This window comes from Macrobrachium rosenbergii, chromosome 52, assembly GCF_040412425.1.
Source record: "Macrobrachium rosenbergii isolate ZJJX-2024 chromosome 52, ASM4041242v1, whole genome shotgun sequence".
Lineage (NCBI taxonomy): Eukaryota > Metazoa > Arthropoda > Malacostraca > Decapoda > Palaemonidae > Macrobrachium > Macrobrachium rosenbergii.
This window is the reverse complement of record NC_089792.1, coordinates 21,430,654-21,451,941: the sequence shown is the minus strand read 5'-3', so window position 1 is coordinate 21,451,941 and position 21,288 is coordinate 21,430,654. Positions and strand designations below refer to the sequence as shown.

At 39.7% G+C, this 21,288-nt stretch overlaps 1 pseudogene; it reads right to left on the bottom strand.

The window, feature by feature from the left end:
* Positions 1–21,288, bottom strand: part of LOC136833740 (potassium voltage-gated channel subfamily KQT member 1-like) — a 708,908-nt pseudogene that overhangs the window by 19,458 nt on the left and 668,162 nt on the right.

Below are 21,288 nucleotides of genomic sequence, written 5' to 3'. Positions count from 1 at the left end.
GAGATGTGAACATAAAGATCGATGTACTGTTAAAGTGAGATTGCACATGAAGGATGGAAAAATTATTTGCCAATTGAACAAACAGGGCCACGAGGCATCTGCGGCAAAAATAGAAGTTGAAAAGATAAAAAAAAGTGTTAAAAAAAGAAATGCTGAAACTCTCAAGCCACCATCCATTAAGGTAAATGAATGTTTAGTCTTAGCTCCAGTTATTTCTCCAACATCAAATCCGCAATGCTGAATCAGCTACACCAAATGGGCTATGCCGAAATGTACCAAACCATACTTTTGGTGTCATCATAACCATCCATGGGTATCCAAAGACTTCATTCTAAACATTTGTATATCAGTAAAAAAATATAATTTTACCACTAAAATATATATATATATATATATATTATATATATAAAAGAAATTTCATGTATTCTCAGGTGTACAGTATATCTAGCTCTATTCGAAAAAAACAAATTTTTGGCTCTCATTTCTCTAATTCTTCCCTAAGTGATTCCATTGCTCCTAAACCTACGGTACAGAATGCTTCCCATTTCCAAAAAAATTCTTTAGGAATCTCATAATGAAACTAGTTTTGGTGGTTTAAAGCTCCCTATATACAGTGCATATTTTTCAATTCCTGGATACATTCATACTAATGTATACAAGCAGGTTGTCACAGCAGGTCAGATTTTATAAGGTGGACAAAAGGGATGCCACTGAGCTGCTGATGAATGAGTGGACTGTGTATGAGATGGAGCAAGCTGTCACTCCCTAACTTTCCTCCCAGTCTGGATTAGACCTAATGGCTTCAGACAATGAATAGCACTTTAAAGAGGAGGGGAGAATAATTGGATTAAATATGGATTGTGGTGAGTACTGAATTTCTTAACATCTGAGTATTCTTAAACACTTTTCTGTTACAAATTTATATTTTTCATAGTACTCTCACTGGCCAAAAATGTGTTGCTATGCACTGATGTTGTGGATGCATTATACTGTAACTACTTGGAATGACACCAGTTTTTTTTTATATAAGATGCTAATATACTTTTTCATGACTAGTAATAATAGAACACACAACTGTATAAACAGTACTATCCGTTCCCAAACCAAATTTTCTTATGTGAAAAATAAAGTTAGTGTAGTTTTCAACCCTCAAAAGGGTAGATGTTTGATTATCAGACCTATGGAACACAATTTTTCATTAAAATCTCTCAAAACTGCTCTAAGCAAAGACACTGACAAATGGCCTATGAAGTGTCAAGGAGTCAGTAACAAAACCTTTCAATGGCTGGAATTGGTCACCAACTAATCAGTCTACCACTTGTGCATCATGTGGTCTTTCCACCCTTTCTGTTCCAAGTCAGTAGAAAGAACCTATTTTTTCATGTACATTTCTCTAGTAGTTAAAAAAAGACAAAAATGTATTATTATTTAATAATTACATGACAGTGCATGAGAAACCAACCAACCACACACACACACACACTGCAAAAATGCATTGTTTGGTGGTAAGCTGTAAAAATGCGCTATTTGGTGGCAAGTTGTGAATCTCAAGTCAAATACTTTAGAGGTGGCATGTGTTTATTAATCTTATGGGACACAGATCATATAGGTTAAAAATCATAAACTACCAAACTATCACATTTGCAGGGTTAAATGTAAATAAAAATGATAAATGGTTCAGTTTTTTTTATGAAAGAAGAGTACTACAGCGGCTCCATAAACTCACTTCAACATGATGGAACCTCTGATGTTTAAGAAGTAACTGCACTATTCAAGACGCCCACATTCTTTAACACTGACTCTTTATACCCTCCCTTTCAACAAATGGCATGGATTTCACAAGAGATCTTACTTCCTTATTTTTTGGACTCCACATGGGAAGATCCTCATTTTCTTTCTTTGTTGATTTCAGGCCTTACTCTCGGCAGGCTGTGGAGATTATCACTGCCCCTAAGCATCAAACAAAGGCATGACATTTTCTGTTAGAGGCTTTGCTAACTAAACTTCCTGCTTCATATTTTTTGCTCCTCAAACTGACAAAGTAAATTTAGCTTTAAATCTGATTGTTTTATGTTTGTTGTGAACAGCACACCTCTGGCCAAGACTGATATCTAGTGGTGTTCCTAAGAACTCTCTTCTCTTATTCTTTTCCTACTTCAGTCTACTTCTTTAACTAGTTTTGCTAAAAAATCTGAGTTCAGCCTTCTATACTTCTACTGTAAACTTCAACTATTCTTTGTTGTTTGCATATGATCCATTTCTCCCTTTTACCAGCTCTGTATCTGAAAGCTTATCACATTTCACATACCATAAGATGCTGAACTTGACCAACGAATTTGTCGGAGATCTCACATATTTTGGGATATATCTGATACAGACTCAAAGTATTTTAGTTTAGAGCCTTGGCTTATTCTTCCTCTCTAACGGTTATTCAAGCTGCATACTGATCTTCCTTATCCTTACTAGGACTATGGCTCTCCTACCCAGAAAAATCCTTATGCTCCCCCTGAAAATGCTAAGCAGGATAATTCTCCTATCCATTATGCTATATTCATATCTTTATATTCACATTCAAAGTGTGAAGAAGGAAAGGTAATTTGTATAATTAATTAATCAGCTATCATATTACACTCTCCTCCACTGCAAGATGACCTTACTAAATCTTTTAGGCATTATTTTTGCTTATGTTTCCTTGCTCGATTTTTTCTTCATTATCTTTTAGGCATTATTTTTGCTTATGTTTCCTTGCTCGACTTTTTCTTCATTTTCTTGGACAGGAAAACAGCATCCAACACACAGTATACTTACAGTATTGAGATTAGACGAGAAATTTCCCAAACATGCCAAAGTTAAGGCTCTTAATAGGTCACTATACCATTAGATATAATGGGATGGTTACATTTACCCTGAAATAAAGTTAATACCAACCACAAAGATCTAGTACCATTAAAAATGAAGCCAATCTCAATAAAGATCTTAAAGTCATACAGTACAAACAAATAATTACACTAATAGTGTGCTTAAACACTGAAGCATGGTTCTCATGTTGTCAACTATGCTGTACCATTGAATCTAATTGGTATCCTCAATGGCCTAATGCCAAGCATGAAACAATGCATAACGTGTTAAAAAATGCTAAAATATTTCCAGAAGAATCAAATTACTGCAGGAGTTATTTTAATAAAGAATAAAATGAAAATTTTTACGATACTCACAAATTTATTATAATAAAGAATAAAATGAAAATTTTTAGGATACTCACAAATTTATGTATTAAACAAACTCAAAGTCCAAAAAGAAGTAAAAGCGGCCTCTAACCTGGAAAGCACACAACAAACTGAAAATTATTTCACTCAAAATGATGCAAATCTTTTAAAACTAGAATATTGGAATAAATCTGGGATCTAAAGAGCAGCATATGGCTCATTGTCAAAATGGAACCCTTTAATTGTAACTGAAATTTAAACAAAACTCAACATTCTACCAGACTTCTTTAGAAACTTAGTCAAACACTGCATACATTCTCTAATTTTCCACAACAATTAAATCTTATTTGTGCTAATATTGGTAGAAAAATAGGTAATCAGTGACAAAACAGTAGGAAATTAACCAAAAATTAGGCATGGCCAGTGATCATGAGAAATGTATATGAGTGTTGATATGAAAGACTAATTTACAATAAGAGAAAGGGTATAAAAATATGGAAAGTTACAAGACTTTAGATCCTATTAGCCAAAGTCTCCTTATGCTTTCATTGCTCTGCACCAAGAGTTTTCAAGTTCATTATCTAACTGGGTGCATTGTTGTAATAGATGATGATATATTTGACTGTCAGCCAGTCTCCAGTCTCCAGTAGTGTCCATCGATGATCTGTTCTTTTTCCATCACTAAATCTCCAGTAGTGTCCATCGATGATCTTTTCTTTTTCCTGCACTTCCTGTTTTTCATCAGTTATTTCACTGAAGTTATTCACTGCCTCACCCATTCTATGGCAGATGAATCTATCCATCATAAATCATACTTTCCTTCAAGGATCTTTCAGAAGCTTGATCTCAATCTTACTTTGATACTGTGTTATATCACAGATTTGGATAGAACCTCTGAGTAGAGCAGATGAAACCTGGTGAGTTTTAACACTTTCATGACCAATATTCTTATTTTGGTACCTTTGTCTACACAGTAATGTTTAAATATGTGGAAACAATGCTCTGATCTTTTCAGCATTTTTACCTTAGATATAAATGGTTATGTTATAAAAAAAAATATTTGTATGTTTTTGTTGGCTGCTCAGTCTGAGTTACACTTTTAATAACAACTGGTCAAATAATTGACCTTCAGACATCTTATTTTCCTCCTTAGATTCTCTTCCAATCTGGCATAAGATCACTACCTCCATTTTAGAGAGATTTTGGTCCCAGGTATTAAAAACGCTGGATTGCATGTATCACTGCCGCACCCCCATTCTCAGCATACAAGTAATGCTTCAGCCCCACAAATGATGTGTAAAACCAGAGAGCCATAAGGGTTGTCCGATCTGGTCAGTCTTTAATATCAGTCACTTCAAGAATGTGTACTTAGCCTTCTTTTGTATTCCTGTGTCATTTAATCAATTTATTTTTAAGAGGTGGGCCTGTTATCAGTGTAAGGATGAAGTTCATTAATATAATGTTCTTGTGGAGGCTGGCTTGTTTTTGGTAGCCAAACCCATTCTGCTCTTTATACCATTAAAAATATAATGTTTGATGGGTACTAGAGGGGTAAACTTAACTTAAGAAAGAACAGTACTTAATGAAACTAATTTACAATTTGCCAACAAAAACTTGCATAACAATAATTTTTCTCTTAGTTTAATTCTAAATATACCTTAGAGAAATACATCAATCACTCCCCAAATATACATGGAGTTTTGAAAGGCTTCAAATTTTTCAAGTCCTGTACATCCAGAACAGTTGATACATCTATACTAATTAAAACAATGTACAGTACATTCTAAGTTTTGCTTCAATAGTAGTGAGCTCTAGTTACAACAACTATATGCGTCTCCATAGATGGCTACAGATTACAGTCAATGTTTGCTTTCACTTTTCTGCATAAGTGAACAACTGAGAACATTATTCAATGAGCTGCCTACATCCTTTTCCAATACGGAGAAATGAATATACCTTACTATCTTTGGGAGGAATAATCAATGTCTAACAAGGATACCATCTGTGTTTATTTCCATGCTCAATACATGGGAACCACATTTAGGCTGATGCATTACCTGTTTGTGATTTCTTTACATGCAGTGATGTTTCAATCAATAATTTTAACTAGGAGGCAATGGATGGTAGTTAAGCTAGTGACCACTTCTTAATGTCATCAACATTCCTTAAAGTCACTCAATCCAAAGGTTACCTGATGTAGAATCTAAAAGTTAGTCCCGAGTGACCACTTCTTAATGTCATCAACATTCCTTAAAGTCACTCAATCCAAAGGTTACCTAATGTAGAATCTAAAAAGACTAATGTGGGCTTCATATAGTAAAAGTGGTCCTTAGGAGCTGATGACAAGAAGTTTGCTTTTGTAAATGATACTACAGAACTACTTAAAGTTGGAATAAGAATGAAGGAAAAACACCCAACTCTCATTTATCTAAATTGAATAAACTTAGTAAAAAAAATAAGCTGGTTTGATTTTGTACAACTGACAACATGAAGTCCAACATCTAATACAATTTTGAACCTGAAGACTACAACATTAAGAATAACCATGGGCATACATAATCCTCTATTTCAAGAAATAGTATGTGGAGGAAACAGGTACAGACCCAACAACTAGATTATCTTAATTTAAAGCCACCAATCATAATTAAGTAGGCAGTGTGATTAGTTACTTATTATTGGAATAAAAAAATCTTACAAATTTGAAAGGCACTGCATTAATATATAAGAGCACTGAAATAAAACAAGTCATTGAAGGAACAATCATGAACAGCATCCCCATTAACCTGAACTCCAGGAAAAGAAAAAAAAGGCTAGTGTGACATATGTTAGATTACAAAGGTAGTCAAAGGATAGATCCAGGCCTCTATGATTGAAAACTGAGCTAAGCATTGCCCGATAACCTTTAATGCTTGAGGAAGACGAAGTTTCTGGTATTTCTCAGAAGGAGGAGAAAATCTACAATCTGAGTTAAAGTGGTCTCAGAATATGAGACATTGCAGTTGCAGCACCACCGTCGAAAGACTGACCACTTGGCCTGATAGATGAGGCTGAACTTTCTTCTGGGCTTTGCAATAGCCTCTGCAACTTCCCTTGAAAAACCCTTTGCTCTGACCAGCATACGGACAGCCTGAAGCCTGTCAGGGCAAGAGCAGACGACCCTTGGTGGTGTCTTCTGAAGTGGGGTTGTCTGCTTTTTGGGGAAGCAGTCTTGGGTAGTCTATCAACAGACGTAGGAGGTCCAGTAACCATTCCCTGGGGACAAAAAGGGGCTATATGGGGTCATGGTTGCATTGTGTGTGGTGTGCCTGGAACTTGTTCAGAGCCTCCCTGATCATGCTGAAGTGTGGGAAGGCGTAGAGGTAAATTAGACCACTCATGTAGCATGGCGTCTGTGGCCCATGCAAGAGGATCTGGGGCTGGTGAGCAAAACAGAGGAAGAAGATGGTTCCTGGAGGTGGCAAACAGGTCTATCATTGGCTTGTCCCACAACTTCCCCAGGTCTAGACATACCAGAGGATCCAGGGTCCCCACGGTGGGAAGGACCTGCTTTTGGCGGCTCAGCTCGTCTGCCACCACATTTAACTTTTCCTGCATAAAGCAGGTAATAAGAGTCACTCAATTTTGGTCTGCCCACAACAGCAATTCTCTTGTGGCTTGGCAGGGAGAGAAGGAATGGGTAGTGCCTTGCTTGCGAATGTAAGCTAAGGCGGTGGTATTGTCCACTTGCACCACGGCTGTCTTGTTGCAGACCAGGTGAGAAAAATTCTGAAGGCCTAGCTGAACTGCCTTCTGCTCTCTTATATTAATATGTGAGTCCCATTGTTCTGGGGTCCATGTCCTGGAGACCTCTTGATTGTTTAGTAGGGCTCCCCAGCATATGTCTGAGGCGTCGGAATAGAAGTCTAGGTCAGGGTTCAGATGATGAAGGGACTCCCTTCGGACAGCCTTTCTTCTGACAGCCACCAATGCAGGTCCATTTTATCTCTGGGGTGATCAGAAAAACATGAATGTCTGGCTGTGTCTTCCTGTTCCAGTTGGCCTTCAGTTAAAACTAGAAAACTCTCATCCGTAATCAGCCCAGTCTGACGAACATCTCTATGGAGGCCAGAGTCCCCAATAGGCTCATCCATTGTTGAGCCGAACGAGACGATAGGGCTAGAAAATCCTGGACTGTTTGAAGGCAGATGAATATCCTCTTGGGGTACAGAAAAGCCTGAAAAGCCAAAAATTCAGTGTCATTCCCAGACAGAGAATTTCTTGTGAAGGGCTCAACTGGGACTACTGGAGATTTATAAGGACCAGCTCCCGGGTCACAGGAAGAATCTTGTGTGGGTCCTCCACGCACTTATCCTTCAACGGGGATCAAAGAAGCCAGTCATCTAGGTAAAGACTGATGTTGATCCCTACTAAGTGGAGCAAATTTGACAGAGGAGTGAGGACTCGAGTGAACACCTGAGGGGTTGTGGAAAAGCCAAAGCAAAGAGCCCGAAACCGGCAAATCTTAACCCTTGTTTTGGAAGACGAACCTAGATATTTTCTGGAACTTGGATGAATGGGGATATGAAAATATGCATCTTGCGCATCTAAGATTACCATCCAGTTGCCCTGGTGGATGGCTGCAAGGACTGATTGACTTGTCTCCATCTTGAACTTTGTCTTCAAGACAAAGTGACTGAGGGCACTTACATCAGGACTGGTCTCCAAACCCATGATGCCTTGGTACTACAAAACGATGATTGTAAAACCCCTCTGAGCTGGTGTTCTGAACCTCTTCTATGGCCCTTTTCTGTATGAGGGAGGAGACTTCCTCCAATAGGCCTGAATGTCTCTCGGAGCCTACCAAGTACGCTATCAATGCAATGGAAGAGGTGACTGGGGGGAGGGGCTCTCTCCAACAATGGAATGCCTTCAAAACATTGATAATCCAGGGCTCCACTCCTTTTATCAGCTACTTCTCCCAAAACTCTAGATGTGTGGCTCCTACCAGTGCATGAAGGACTTCCGTCTCACTTCTGTACTGGCTTGGAAGAGCTCTTCTTGATGGTCCTGTATGCGGAACGGACACTTGCGCAGGACCTAAATGTCATCTGAGATCTCCCTCCATGAAAGGGCTGCTGCTGGAGGGGGAAGGTGGTCCTAGCTTGAAAAAGAGATAAGTCCTTGGGACGCCTAGAAGACTGGGTCAGCAAGTCTTGTGTCATCTTCTTCTGTAAGTCCGATGCTATTTCTTTCACCATGTCCTGAGGGAAAAAATGATTCCTATCCAGGGGCGAGAACATCAATGCTGACTTTTGGGTCTGGGTAACTCCCTTAGAAGTAAACGAGCACCTGAGCTCTCGTTTCTTCAGCGCCCCAAAAGTAACAAGGGCAGAAAGCTCTAAAGCACCATCTCCAACAGCTTTGTCTGCACAGGACAGAACCCCAAGCCAGTCCGAGGCGATATCTGAAGCAAGATCTTGATGGTCCTCTATTTTCTTGGCCAGTGCACCTACAACCCAATCAAGGAAACTGAGGACTTCAAAAATTTTGAACATGTCCTTCACTAGATGATCCATTTCTGCAGACAAAAACATGATCTTGGCCAACAAGAAAGCAGAGTGATGAGATGAGTCAATCAGACCAGGGAAATCCCCTTGGGAGGCGTCAGCAACTCCCAAAGAAGGAGCTTCCCTGCTCACGTAGGACAAGTACCTCCTGCAAACCAGATGAGGAGGAAAAGCAAGACGCTTTACCCTACTCTCTTTTGGTGGAAAGCCAGTCTCCCATTTCCGTAACTGACTTAAGAGGGGAGGATGAAAGGACCATCTTGGGGAGGTGTGTACTGTCATCCGGCTGGTCCTCATTACGAACATCGAGGCAGGTGAGGACGGGGCAGCTGGGGTAAAAAAAAAAGGAAAATTCGCCATCAAACACCGCAGTAGGGCAGCATATGCCGAAGGGGAAATTGGCGACAGGTGGTCATCCTGAGCTGGCTTAGGAACAGAAGGAGCTTTCTTCAGGAAGTCCATAATCTCGGCTAACTGTCACTTAATAGGAGCCAGAGCAGGTTCAACAGGGTCCAAAGGCGAAGGAGACGGTGCTGGAGGTCTAACGGGAGGTGGCGTAGGAGACCGCAACCTCGAAGTGGACATAAAAGGTGATGGGCGCCTGGAAGCGTTCGCTGGGCCCTCAAGAGCAGGTGTTGGGAGCTCATGAACGGGCACTAGGTGCTCAGGATGGGGCGTCGGGTGCTTAGAAGCGGGCAACGGGCGCTTAGTAGCAGGCGCCGGGTACTTAGTGGTAGGCGCCAGGCTCTTACTAGTGGGCGCCAGGCTCTCAGGAGCGGGTGTTGGGCGCTCAGGATGGGGCACTGGGCACTTAGAAGTGGGCGCCTGGTGCTTGGGAACCAGATGTGGGTGCTCAGGAGCATATTATTATTATAATAGTTTAACCAGACCACTGAGCTAATTAACAGGTCTCGTAGGGCTAAGCACTGGGACTAAATGATGAATGAATAATGAAATTTTAAAAATATGCAAAAAGGTATATGCTTCCACACATTAAATACATTTACTCAAGTTTCCATCTGTACAATAAAAAAATAAATAAAACTGAGTAATGATAAAATTCAGAATACGTAACTTAAGATTTTTAACATTCGGATTTTTTTATATTAGTTGCTCTGTGGGCTTTTGTATTTTCATAAATTACTTTTTACACTTTATCAATTAATTTACATTTTCTCATGAATGCTCAGGAGCATAAGCCAGGCGCTCAAGTGAGAAGGTCTCCTGACTGTCCCAGGGAGACAGGTGGGCGCTGATGGGCAGGGTCTGGAAGAAAAGGATCCACGGAGTAACTGCAAGATGATCTACGACTACTCGTAGTCTGCTTGAACCGCTAAACAGGCAGAGGGTTTGAACACCAACCAAGGATTTCAGAAGGGAGCTTAGGGGTCAGGAAGAGTCCAGGTAACGTTTACGGCATTTCTTGTCCACACTGTAGTCGTCTCAAGAGCTGGAGGATGATGGATGGATATTCTTAGACAAGCCTTTCCAGTGGCTGTCTGTTGAACCTGGGAGTGGCCAACAGGTGTGGCTGAGGGGGCAACTACCTGTGGGCAAACCCCATTGGCCTCCCTTGGACTTTTAGTATGTCTTCTCCCAGGTTTTGGGGAGCAGGACTGGGACCTTGGTCTAAGAGAACCGACAGGACAGATAGCCATCTCCTCCACTTGCAATGCACTATCACTTTGCACTTTCTCTGAAAACACTTTTTCCATATTCACTCTAAGAGAAAACCCCAATTCAGCAACAGTACTTACTACTAGATTAAGTTTCTAATCAAATCTAGACTCTAAACTGATGATGGCATCAGGATCGGAAGCATGGGAGCCAGGCAAGGAGGAGAAGGCTGAACAGTGGGAGAAACAGCAGGAATAGTAGAAGAAGGGAGAGTAACATAGCTAACCTCCAAACTAGGTGTTGGTGCAGCCTCTAAACTATGAGAGTATTTTTCTGCTGTAGAAACCACTTTCCTCTTTCTCTCTCTCTCTAACTTATCAAAATGAGACTTAAGGTCTTTCCACTGTTTATCTTCCCACGTTGAACACTCCTTACAGGTATTATTAACACTACAATCTTGTCCCTACATTTGGCACAGATCGTATGAGGATCGTAACAAGCTTTGGTTAGCCTATTCTTGCAGGTTAACTTGGTAAAACAGCAAATACTCGAATGACTATATCAGACATAATTCTAAGTAATCTACTGAAAACTAATCAGAACTGCCAAAAATACACTGCCTATAGCCTGAGCGCAAACAGAATGAAACAATTTTACTTCTCCGAATACGAATGAAATGCAGGGAAAATCCAAAAAAAGCTGCTACAAATGGTACGATGTTTACACCATGGCTGACAGAAACAAATTGACTCATGGCTGCCAAGTAGTTCCTGTGTTCCCCGGTAGTGGGTGGGGCTGTCACTTATATAAAAACAAAAGAAGTGCTGCCGCTAACTTCAAAAAGCTCCTCCCCCGAGGGTTGATCCATTAGCTATGTAATTACTTGGTAAGTTACTTATATGAAAATTACAGTAAACAAGGCTTCTGAATATAGAAATGCTATGAATTTTACTTTACAGTGTCACATATTTTAAAACAAAATTGTCTTTTTTATGTGCTTGCTGCAATTAAGGTGATGTAATAAGGTATAAATTGGTGGGTGGACAGCTGAAAAATTTAAAGATGAGGGGGGCCTCAAGTTGGTATAGTGCCCAAGGACTCCTAAAGGTTTATATATCCATGGGTGTTTATTCTACTGTATAGTTTGAAGATAACAATATCATACATTTCTACTAATTGTGGGACATTGTTTGTATATTTAGTCGTGGTGGCTTCAGTTAAGACAAAAACAAAGTACACCCTGAAAATTCCTACCAAACAGCTTCCAATGCATATCTCACTTTCATAAGGGTATCAATAACACTTTCAAAATCATCTCTGTATTCTAAAACTAATAAACCAGAACTTGTATAAGCCCGTATTTTTGTAGCAGTTAAAAGTGAAAAAAAAAAATGCCAACAAGTAAAAGCATAACTTTGAACAGCATATATATATTTGCAATGAGCCTGGAATAATACAGTTTACCTTAATGAATCACTTTAGATATCATATTTAAATATCTTTTTAATCCTGAATAGCAGGCCCCTGGATATATTTACCAATATAAGCTAATACCTGCTACAATTTTCTTTTCCAAACGACATTATAAGAATCCATTATAGTGCTGAAAAAGCTTTCCGAAGTTTTGTGCCTTAAGGGGAACAGATTGCTATACTAAATGGGGCTACAGTATTGGTGATTCCCATATGACAATGACTAATAATAATCAGGAACTCAGCTGGAACAATTCCTAAAAGCTTAAAATCATTTATTGAGACTGGAAGGTTCTTTAGCTGATACTGCTTGGTAAAACTAAAACAGGAGGCGGCACTGACAACAATGTGTGTTACTAATTACACAGCAGTTGACAATAGGATGGAAAATTTCTCAGTTAAGCACCAGTTATCTGACCACATAATGGCCTTGCAAAAATGATGCGACATACCAAAACTTGCTTGTTAAAAAATGTCTAAACAAAAGACCAATAACAATAAAAAGTGTTATTGGAAAAGCCAAAGGCTCTGGGGTGACTTACTGTACATGGTAAGATTTGGTTACAAAGAAGTACTGTACCAGTGATTTTTTAATAAAAAAAAAAAAAAAAAAGCTGACCATAAGTAAAAATAAGATTTTTAGATAATCTGCAATTCTTCCATGGAATCTGTTAGATTGTTGAATGATCTGAAGGAGCTGTAGTTCTTGTAACTCTTTTGTTATTACAAAAATGCAATATCTATACTGCCTGCGAAGAAAATAAAAAGCTCATATACCAACACCACAGAAGTACTGTACTATTGCTATTCATTACAGCAAGCATCACGAGAACTATACCATGACGTGCTCCAACTAACATGGTTGTGCAAACCACGCTAGTGTATTTTGATAAGGCTCCTAAGGATTTGTTTTAAGTGATGCAGCAAAAATGTTTATGACGTAGTATGGAAATAGTTTTTATTCAGACCAGGAGTCAAATCTACCACAGAGCTGAATCATCTAAGGTCTGCACTACTTGGTGAAGGCTATATTTACATATTAGATGAATAATAATTCAGTGCACCAAGGATTCACATTTCAGTGTAAAACAACAAACTAAATTAACGTTAATGAGAATTTGGCTATGTAGCAATTTTACAAGCTAAGCTGTCTATAAGTTTGGTAATCACACTAAAAACCTTTAAAAGAATTGATAAAATGTTTTAGTAACAGTTAGTGGATGGGCACTGGTTTCTACACTGCATATTAAAATAATGTGACCTTCAAATGACTTTTACCTACATCTGAATAAAATGAAAAATCTAAGTTTTTCTAGAAGAAACTTTTAAAAACTATATTTCTGGGCTCGACCTGTGTCACCCAGTGAAATGGTTCCAATAGCACTCATTTCTATAGGTATAACTATTGCTAAATATATCAGAGAAAAAAGCTATCCATAATGCGGGGTTACTAACCCCGGATCGCTTTGAGAATAGAGAGGTCTATGGACGAAGACCTGTGATAGTGGAGTCCACTCACCCCTAGTGCATACCGACACCGTTATGGTGAGCGATCCGGGGTTAACCCCGGCATTATGGATAGCTTTTTCTCTGTTATATTTAGCAATAGTTATACCTATAGAAATGAGTGCTATTGGAACCATTTCACTGGGTGAACAGGTCTTCCCCAGAAATAGATTTTCCTTTGTCAAAATCCCTTTTTTATGATAAAATAAAGTTTTATATTTACTTACCAAGTAATTACATTGCCTATAGTTTCCTTGCGCAGCAGGTTAAATAAAAAAATTCGTGGGTAGCGCCTCAAAGTATAGTGCAGGTGACCGGTCCCGCCCACTAATGGGAATACCAGGAACTACTATCAGACAACCTCATTCTGTTGATGCCTTATGTCCTTCGGAGGGGAGGAGGGAGGGCTTCAATCATGTAATTACTTGGTAGGTAAATATAAAACTTTATTTTATCATAAAAACGTAATTTTTATATAAGAGACTTACCAAGTACTGTAATTACATAGCTGACTCCACATTGAAAGGAGGCGGGATAAATGGACATACAGTATTCTGCTCAAAACATTAAGTCATGTAATGAATCTGAAATAGAAAAATTGCTAGCATTGAATACAATGCTTGTAGTTCCTTATTAGTTAAGAGAGGCCTGCAACAGAAATTGCCTCTGATCGGTGCTCATCTTAATCTGTAGTGGGCGTAGCAGTTTAGCCAAGGGTTGCCCCTACTTCAGTGGGGACTTGTAGCCAGGGAAGTTCACTGCTGGCTAGCAAAGCATAATTGGAAGTTTTGCAGTGGAGCTAACCGAAGGTTAGCAACACTTCGAAAGTACCTGCAAAACTTCAAAAGTGCCCTTGCCCTGGGGACAGTACCACAATATAAAACAACCAAATAACATTGTCACCTGCACTGGAAAAAGACCACGACCCATCCACTGAAAGTGGTGGGTGCTCCAGATACATTGTACTCCCCGGCTCTCACAACACTCATTACCTTACTACAAGGTGAAGAGAAAGTAGGAGAAAGTCCTCTGCTTCCTTCTGCGATGCCGAGCCAGTTACTAATAAATGCAAGGTACTGCAAAAAAAAAGTTTTAAACACTGTTTAAACTTTCTGAAGAAGTGAGAAGCAAAAATCGATTACACCTCCAGTAGGTCGATTGTAGGATGTACTTAAATGGGCAGGTACATGCTCTCCTGAACTAAGGTAAAGAAAGTTGTTCAATGGTTAGAAAAAGCATCCTTGTCAGAACACTACAGGTTATGAAATGCCCGTGTTTCCAATCCTGCTCAGGTAATACATGAAAATTCTGACAGAATAGAGAGCTTTCTACTCCTCCCCAGGGCCAAGGATGTGGGGAGATTGGGACCAAATGACCAGCAGCTGGCGCCAGGCGTTAGTTGTACTGAGCTAGTGCCAGGCTGTAGGTAGTGCCAACTGAGCTGGTTGCCAGATAATTATTCTGGTCAAGAGCTGGTGGGTGGGCACTCCTAGGAGCTTGGGGCAGAGCTGGTGCCAGGCTGGGCTGGAAGTCAGGCAAGGGAAAGGCTTGGGCTGGTGGGTGTTTTGGGGAGCCCTGAGCATTCTCCCAGGCTGTTAAGATTGTCTTCTTTTCCATTAAGTTCTTGGGAGAAAATGCAGTTTCAGATCATGTAATGATAATTATTCCTGGTTAATAAATTCCAGGGTAAACTAGCAAACCATGCTACTGAGACAGACATAGCTCAATAATCTTAAAAACGGAGGAATATGAGAGACCCTACATCCTCTCCAATGAAAAAAGGCAATGCTGCCATGAGCCATAAGTGTCTCAGAAGAAGAAACTTAGAGTCTGAGACACCCGATTCAGAGCATTGTTCACTTACGTGGTAGACCAAGCTAGAAGATGACGTCTGCATCTTTCAAATGCCTCTAGTAGTACCTCTGAAAAATCCCCTCCTTCCTGACCAGAACCTGGGCAGCCCAAAACCTGTCTACATAAAAGCGTACCACCCTTGGTGGTGTCTCTTGAAGAGAGAATCCACCAATCAATCATAGCAAAACGGGTACCTTAAATCATGGTTCAGAGTGGAGTTGCGAGGCATGTCGCAACGTACTGATGAGCCTGAAACAGAGTTCAGACCTTCACTGACCATGTTGAATGGCGGAAGATTGTGGAGGTCCAGGTTGGAACAATCTTGCAGTTTGGTGTCTGTTGCCCAAGATAGAAGGTTCCTTTAAGGTGACACACAGACAAGGTTGGCTTATCCCATAGAAGCACAAAACCCGACAGATCAGGGGATTCAAAGTCCACTTAGCAGTAAGAGTGAGTTTCTGAGGGTTCAGCTCATCCACCAGAAATTCCAGTTGAGTTAGAAAAAACTCTATTTAATGTCTGCAGCAAAGCCTTCTTGTTGCTTGGTTGCAAGTGCTCAAGGAAAAAACATAAGGACTGTGGTTTAGTCTAAAGGAAAACTGCAGTCTAGGGGTGAGCAAGAGACAAGAAGAACCTCAAGCCTTAAGTGAATGACTTTCAGTTCTCTAGCATATGTGTGAAGGCTCCTCCTACTAGAACAAGGAGAAAGAAGCAGTTAAGACTAGGCTTGAGAAGAGGGAATTCTTCCGAAAGCTTAAATTCGGACAGCCACTACTGCAGGTCCAACTGAAGACTGGGACTAAGGAAAAAGATGATGGAGTTCGGGTGTGATTCCCTGACCTAGTACGATCTCAAAACCTACAATCTTTCTTCGAAGGGAGATGACAATCAGTTGTCCCGGGAGACAGACATAATCAGAGAAAACTCCTAAATGAGAGGACAGACAGAGAGAGAGAGAGAGAGAGAGTGAGAGAGAGAAGATGAAATATTATAAAGTCTCCTGGACAACTCAGCAAACTTGTAGCCTTCCTGCTGATTCTTGACAGTTTGGAACATCAGTGTGGAAACAACTTCTTACTGGACTTGAAAACGATTTGTGTGAACTTGACGATACCTTGTACAGTCTGTAGACATAAGTGAAAATGTACGTGGTAGAACTAACATCTGGCACATTTATAAGGCTTGAAAAAACCCGTAAGGGACACAAAAGCCTGGTCACAGGAAAACAGAGGCCTGCCCAAAACCAGGTATGACAAAATCCTGCAGACTGACACAATAGTCTCTAGACAGTGCCAGGCACTCTAGAATAGAAGTCGGGAGAAAGGGAATCCTCGCCAGGAAGATGGTGCCTGGAGCTTGATTCCAGGCATTCGGGAATGGGTGCTGATAGGAAGTGCTGGCCCAGAGGAAGAAAAGCAAAACTCTATGAAGTCTGACGAACTTGAAAAAACAACTCGGTGGAAGACAGAGTCCCTGTAGACTCATCCACTAATTTTCCAAGATTGAGATTGACATCCCAAAAGCTGACTCAGTGACGGAGACTGTAAGGTAGGCTGGGTACGACTATGTCACTAAAGTTCTCTCTTCTAGAGACCCAAAGATGATAGCAGAAAACACTAAAAGCTATCTCGACTGTCGTTGTCTAAACCGGACAGAACTAAGAGACACTCCTAGCCTATGCCTCTTGAAAAACATGCTAAAAGAGTCCTTATCTTCTAGCCAGTGCTCCTGTTGTCAGACAAGAAAGACCTTACTTGGAAATCTTGGTGCAATCTTCGACAAGCAGGCTTAAGTTTGTTGAAGTACCAGATGGAGGAAAGACAAAAGGCACTAGACTTGCTCCCTTAACAAAGGAAAACAAACTCCCAACTCCCTGAGACTCCTAGGAGGATGAAGAAAATGCCAGAGAAGGGAACTTCCTACAAGCAGCTCAAAACTTTCGGACACAACAGTCCCTGTCCGCAAAAGACAGGACTCTGAAACACTAATTGACGCAAAAAGGAAGTAGTGTCAGCTTGTCTTGAGCTATCAGGCGAAGGTGGAAAACAGACTGAAGAGAGACAAAATGCTTGTGAGCAGGTTGTATAGCCTGGTACTGAAGAGCTGGCACAGGTGTTAACTCGGACACTGGATGCCTGGACACTGGGTGCTTGGGCAGTCAGCAGCTGAAACAAGTCTTTTCAGTGGCAGAGAATCACTAGAAAACACGCCATCAGCACTTCTACAAAGAATGCACATCCTTAGCCTATGGACACCTTTTCAAAGGCTGTCCGTTGACACCTGTGGACAACAGGCTTGACCGAGGAGGCAACTACCCTGGGGCAAACCCTTTGGACTCCCACTGACTTTAGTATGTCTTCTCCCCAGTGTGGGGGAGCGGGACAGGGGACTGGGTTTAGGAGATCCAAGGGGCCAGATAGCCACCTCCTACACCACACATCCAGTAAGACGCCTTTCCAGTGGCTGTTGGTCAATACCTGGAACCGGACAACAGGCTCGACTGAGGGGGCGACTACCCATGAGTAATCCCCCCAACCTCCCTTGGACCTCCAGTATGTCTTCTCCCCAGTGCAGGGGAGCAGGACAGGGACCTTTGTCTAAGAGCATTGGGGGACAAGTAGACACATACTCCACTGCACAATACTTCACTATTACAAGGTTAACTTCTGTTAACTCAGACGCAAGACTGGCAATGGCATGGGAAGGAACTGAGGGATACAAAATAAGTGGGCTAGCAGCAGGAGAGAGTTGGCACCAGACTATGGGGAACTGGCGTCGGGCGCTGGGTGCTCTCAGGATGTAGCTGGCACCGTGCCAGGGTAGCCGGGACGCCAGGCAAGGTAGCAGCTCGGGCGTCAAGATGGAAGCTGGTGAGCGTTACTGGGAGATCTGAGCCGATTCTCGGCTGTCAATACTCCAAAGCCCAGCGCCACCAAAATAAGCACAAAATCTCTCATTACTATGCTCTGCCCTTATACTTTTCAGTTCTCTGCAAAGGAAAGTATAATAAGATATTCAATTAATTCTTTACCAACAAATGCTTGAAGTACCCTGAGTACTATCATACAGACATATCTTGACTCCTAACAAACATTATTTGAGGCTTGCAGATATGTATTTCATTGCCGAAAATCGGTTTGGTAGAGAACGCAATGCTTACGTCTTATTACGCTAATTGGAAAAAGAAAGTTAACCTTTACTAAGAAAGTTAACCTTTACTAACCAAAGTTACATACATATCTCTACTATCAACCATTACTTGAGACTTGTTGATATGTGTAATACTGAAAAAATTGGTTCGGTAGAGAATGCAATACAGTATTTACGTTCTATTACACTAATTGGTAAACGAGGTACCGAATGCAATATTCAAGTTTTTACGCTACTCGGAATAGGAAAGTTAACCTTTACCGGCATAGTTCGAAATACACTAAGTACCATCATACAGACATATCCCAAATCCTATCAAACATTGAGATTTTCTGATATGTATACACTACCAAAAAATGTCGGCCTGGTAGTGAACACAATATTTACGTTATTACACTATTCGGAAAAAGAAAGTTAACCTTTACCGGCAACAGTTGAAGTACACAAAGTATCATCATACACACACGTCTCAAATCCTAACAAACATCGACTGAACATAAATATTGGTTTGGCAACTGACGCAATGTTTATGTTTTATTACCAGTAAAGGTGGTAGCCCGGTAAACAATGCTGCCGGTAGTTAACCAATTTGATAGCGAATTCCCTACTGTATCGAAAAATTATAAATTTGAATCAGATCTTAAAAACAAACTATAAAATACTGATCCTGAAAGCCTATGTAGGCTTGAAGGTTACTCAAAATCAGCAATAATACATCACCAAAATCCGGTCCCCAGCTGGCACATTTAACAACAAAGCTGACATCGACACTCGGTGTTGACTCGAGCGACGACAGAAACAGAATGAGGTTGTCTGATAGCAGTTCCTGGTATTCCCATTAGTGGGTGGGACCAGTCACCTGCACTATACTTTGAGGCATTACCTGCGAATTTTTTTATTTAATATGCCATGCAAGGAAACTATAGGCTATGTAATTACTTGGTAAGTCATTTATATAAAAATAATAATTCCTCAAGAATTTGTCAAAAATATCAACTGAAAGTCAAATATTAACAAAGGAGTAAAATTTCTATCCAAAATTGTGGGAAACCAATTAAGCAAAAAATCAAATAAGCTAACATCTTTTGGGACATCAAAAGGTATAGCTTGTAAGATGTTCCTTTTCATCACGTAAACTTTACATGGGATGAAATACAATCAATTTGAGTGTAAAAGACCCATTGCCCTCAAACATTACCTTTCTGATGCATCCTAGTGCTTCTACCTGGATAAGGAAATTTTCTAAAATGCATTCCAAACTGTTTTCTTTGTGTTACTGAATAATGGCTTTGATGGAAAGAGCAAGAATTCCAAAAATAAATGTAAATATTTAAAAAGAAAAAAAAAATATCCAGGAATAGTTAACATAAATTGTATCACAACATAAGGAGATGTACAATGAAGAGCATAGAGAGCACAGAACACTCACAAAGTGTTTGGAAAATGAAGAAGTGGTCTATGACGGAAACCGTAATGATGCTCACAAATGAATTATATGACATACCCATCAATGAATGTGCAATAACCTTTAAAAACTGCAGTTATACATACAAATGACCCGTGTTCCCATTTAGCAAGAATATTTTTTTTATAATGTTCTAGCCAGATTAATATACTGTGTTCTAATATTATTACACTTGATAATCCTCATCATCAATTATTTACAAACATGAATAAAACTATAAATGCAGTCATAATGTCTTCAGATTGAAAAATTCTTGGCTTTACTATGAGAACATAAACATTAACTGTATGTATCGTGATAAATTACCAGAAGAAAATGTGCATTATGAAAGGTGTGGTACAGTGATTAAAACACTAAACAAGCATATGGATATCAAGCATTCACAATGGTAAGCTAAGCAGGCCAATCCGAAGTCTGACAAAGATTAAGAGACACGGAACGTACATACATTTATCAGGCTCCTTTAGTCGTAGCCACCCAATGTGAAGGAGATTTGCATCAACAAAGGATATAATTCTGTGTGAAAACTAATGTCAAGGGTTGGTAATATGTCTTTTGACGATTGAGAATTTGATATTATATCAAGCCAATGAAAGGACATTACTCCCAGCTAACACACCTGGGTTATTTGAATCACAGTCTTCATCGATGTATGGGGTGGCCAGGTGTTCTATCTGGACCACCTGTGGTACCTGTAGAAGATCGGGTTCCTTTACCTCCAAAGAGTGGCGGGACGGCAGCGAGCTGATGGAAAGATATACTTATGGAATTTGTGTTGTGTTTACTGAAAGGATTCTACGATTAAACAGTACAGATATATAGGTAAGTCAATAACATTCATGTAATAAAATTTAAACAGTAGTAATAATAATGTGAAAGAAGTTAAGGATCAATTATCACTCTGTTCCAAATTTCAATTAAAAGACGTTTATAGAAGTTAACACTTGATTAATTCTTTTAATTTAGATAATCACAAAAGAAATTTTGCAATAAATAATATCTGGTCAAATCCATGCACAATAATTATTTCTCATTAAACAGATGGCATAAATTACCACTACTAGTATCTTATAATAATTTAGGTTTGGCTTTTGCTGTATTAGATACAGTATTTAAGCACTGCATAATCATACATTAACTCGACTGCAAACAGTACCTTCAACCAGAATTTTTTTCATACAGTACATAAAAACTAAATAAACTAACAAATTAACAAAAGCTATGGTTCCTTGATAAATACAGTTTTAAATATCAAGATTTTAAAAGGCCAACACCATAAAGGAAACAAATATTTTTTTACATTTATAGGCAAATTATTTCAATTGATGGTTACAATTACCATAAAACAAAATTCACTGTACTACTTTTCCCATGTTCCTAGATTCCATTAATTCTCTATTCCTTAGGGATGACAATTTGTTCTTACTATGTTTTTTATATTCCTCTTTTTCCTTGAAAACTGGGCTAGATCA